Below are 3,743 nucleotides of genomic sequence, written 5' to 3' on the forward strand. Positions count from 1 at the left end.
AAAAGACTGACCATGTATGTTGCCAACATCGAGGACCCCTGCATCCTGGGGTTAGACTATCCCTGTTCTGCGGCTGCCTGCGTTACTTGCATTCGTGCAAGTGTGGCTGGGAGAAAGGAGTGCTTCATTGAGGGTCGTGGAGCACTGAAGTCTACTAGTGTCAACCAGGCTGTCTACATTTATCCTCCCTGAGTAAGAGATACTGCTGCCTTGCAAGATGTACGACACGCTACACACTGCCCTGGGACTGGCGGAGCACAGGAGCCATGGCATGGGAGAAGAGGGAGTAGTGGTGGGCATGAGCAGGACCTTAGTTGACCCTTCAGTAGAATAAGTACCCATCATCATAGCCAATTTTTCACATCATCCTAGTAAAATACATCGGAGCACAGTTGTGGGCTTGTGCCAAGAAGTTGATCAGGAGCCACCGAGCAGTGTATGTAAGAGGAGTAAGGTTAAGCCCCAGGAAGAACTACTAGACCACTTTGTCGGTAGTGTCCAGTGTCTGGAGAAGCCACTGAAGGAGCAGTTGAGAGGGCTTTTCTGCGAAGAGTGCTGATGTATTTTTCCACAAGCGACATCATGGACCTGGGAAGTACATTTGGGGTGGAGCCGAGGACCTGCTGGACACCAGAGATGAAAGGAGCACCCAGGAAAATGACGAAGTTGACAACACTGTCGATCCAGGTCTTCACACTATGGGACCTAGACAGTGATGATTTGCTGGAATGGAAATTTATGCTGTTTATACTTGTATATAAGTGGGATTAGGTGGTTGTGTTGGGGACGACACAGTTTTGAGGGAGGGACAGTATTTTGCCAGTGGCATTAGGTTAATGGTTTGTATCTGGCTATGTGAGAAACATTCTGGAGATTTTGTCATGCCTGATTTTCTTTCTCTTTTACTTTAGGAATTAGTTCTTGTCATTATTGTTAATTTATGTGGATTGTTGCTTTAGAATATTCTGGGCTGCGCTAATAGGTGGAGTCAGAGGGGAGGGGTATTTAAAGGGGCCTGCCCAGTTTGCTGGCAGTGTGCCAGACAGTTTAGTCAGTGATCCATCGAGTGATGGACAGAGCTTTGTGCACAGCATCCAGTCAGTGGCACTTTATGCAAGGCAGCCAGTTGGAGAGGAGTGATGGACAGTCAGCAAAACGTCAGTGAGTCAGTGGCAGAAGGACAGTGATAGAGTTCGCGACAGAGTTAGTCAGTGATAGCTAATCAGTGAAGGACGAAGTAGTCAAAGCCAATCATTTAATGCGTGGACAGTGAGCGAGTAGTAATCAGGAGGGACGGAGGTAACTTTAGAGAAAAAAGTTTGTGATTTGTAAGTGTACCGCAGCAATCTAGAAGGGAAAAAACCCAGAAATGTTCAGCGGCCTTTTACTGCCTAGCCCGTCTATTCGTCGTTCTTGACGTATCACGAACCCTATGGTGTAACATTATATTTCACTGCAATGTCTACACTTTTGTTTCTTGTTTTCCTTCTCTGTCTTTACTTGCCATGATGCATTGTACTGTACTGGCCCTTCACTGACTACTATTCAAGAACGACTGCCAAGTGTGTTGTCCTGAATGGTGTATTTCTGTTTGTTTATGCATGCCACAACATGAATGTCTCTATAGGCCTGGATTTCATATTCTTTTGCACAATATGTCTCTGCATGCATATTTACAAGATGGTTAGATAAATATTTAATAAATTAATAATGCATAATACTGTATGCCATACAGTATACTGTAAATACAGTATAGTACTTTACATTCCTTACTACACAGTGCTGAATGAGAAACGCGTGCTCAGTATTACCTTCTGAATAAAGTACAGTTTAATACCGTACATTATTATTATTATTATTATCCTAGGTTTCATAATCTTTGCAGTGCATGTTTCAACATTTTTTCATTCATTCATTGCCAGACGCCATGTATCCCACACGGGGTGGCCAAGGGCTTAGAGTTAATTGTTTTACAGGGAGGGGCACTAATCCTCCACCAACCCCACTTGACACGTAGGGATGCCAACAGCATCTGGTGTTCCCTGGCGGTCACCCATCCAAGTACTAACCAGACCCAACGTTGCTTAACTTCGCTGACCGGACGGGAAGCGGTGTACTCAACGTGGTATGGACATGCAATAAATAATTGAAATAGCAGTACGGTACAAAATATTTTCTAAACACCAAAATTTGATTACATAAAACAAGAAATAAAATATGTAGTGCATAAAAACTTGGAGGTTTGTAAAAAAACATGGTTTTACCCGGGTTTTATTAATATAAAACCGGGCGGGTTGGTTAATTATTTTTTCCAACCCAGGAAAATGTATTTCATTGCATAGAACTCAGATGATAAAACTTGGGGAGAATAGATTTGAAGTGTCTTACATAAAACCAAAACCCACTTATCCGACAAACTTTTGAGTTAAGACTGAATCAGTGGAAATGAGGGTGTCTGTACTGGGAGACGGGGAGGGGAGGCGGAGCGGAAGGGGTCGGGGAGCTAACTGCAGTTTTTATCAGATGTGGATAGGCGACACTTTAGTGAAAAAAGATTAATAATAAATGCACTAAAAATCATTGTGTAAGCAGAGATTATGTATAGTCATGAAGTATGGTCACATAATCAATACAGCCAAATAATGTAATGATGCAGATCACCTCAGATTCCTAAATGAGCACCAGCAGATGCCATAAAAATGTAGTTACTCTATCACCACGAGAGATCTACCCCATGGTGAAAGAAACTTATGTGAATGAAGCAAGAATGAAAGTAAATTCACGTTTTGAAGGGTCTTAAGGGCTCAGATATAATCATGTAAAGTAACACACTAATCATATCTTCCTAACACTGTACTGAGAACCTTGATGTATCTTTGTCAGCTTAGCCCTTTGAACCCGACGACGTATGCCATCTCATTCTTGGTACATCCAGATAACTTAAATCAGCTTAGGACAGATCTCTGGGAGTGAAACAATTAATGAAGACTATGTGTAACTCTTCCAGTTGAAAAAAATTTACTGTACAAAACCTCTGGGTCGCAGCAAGAATGAAGACAGAAAATACGTCATCGGAGTGAAGGGATAAGAGGGTCTCCCAAACTTCACCCTTATCAGTATATAGATTTGCCACGTTGATATTCTCTTGCATGCTATTCTTAAACGATACATTGATAACGAGAATTTCACAGTGCACTATACAAAAGTTCTCGTCAGAGAGAGAGAGAGAGAGAGAGAGAGAGAGAGAGAATATGTCCCTTCCATGTACTCCAACAGAATATATTTACTTTCGAGTGTCCCTCGCCTCTCCCTCCCTCCCCTGAAACTGAGGAGACTAGAGGTGTTCCATTAAAACTTGGGTCCGAAGTCAATTATAGAGGCCTGTGTGGTAGGGAAGGCAGTGGGATGTTTCTGAAGCACTTTGGGTTCGCTTCACCGGTGGGTTTGTTGCGGATCTCCTATTTCTGGCCTAAATTAAGAGGAAATTGGTTTTACGGAGCGGTGGGTGAGTTTAAATGACCAGGGTTTGATTATATGTTTAATTACTTCCATTTATACGAAGCTCTACAAGTGTTTTAATAGAAATCAGGGGGACCACAACCCAGTAATAATGACAGTCCTCGTATTCATCATCATCATCATCATTGGCCAAGAACTCAATAATAATAACAACATTAATAATAAATCAATATTGGACTTTAATTTCACCAGTTCAGATTGCAAAGGTGGACGTGGTCTGCAGC

General features: G+C 42.3%; 1 pseudogene; it reads right to left on the reverse strand.

Moving 5' to 3' along the window:
- Positions 1-2,020: 2,020 nt before the first annotated feature.
- LOC145405130 (5S ribosomal RNA) lies at positions 2,021-2,139 on the reverse strand (annotated as a pseudogene).
- Between the last annotated feature and the right edge of the window lie 1,604 nt (positions 2,140-3,743).

Source organism: Coenobita brevimanus, chromosome 65 (genome assembly GCF_032717465.1).
Source record: "Coenobita brevimanus isolate Jiangsu-jjx chromosome 65, ASM3271746v2, whole genome shotgun sequence".
Lineage (NCBI taxonomy): Eukaryota > Metazoa > Arthropoda > Malacostraca > Decapoda > Coenobitidae > Coenobita > Coenobita brevimanus.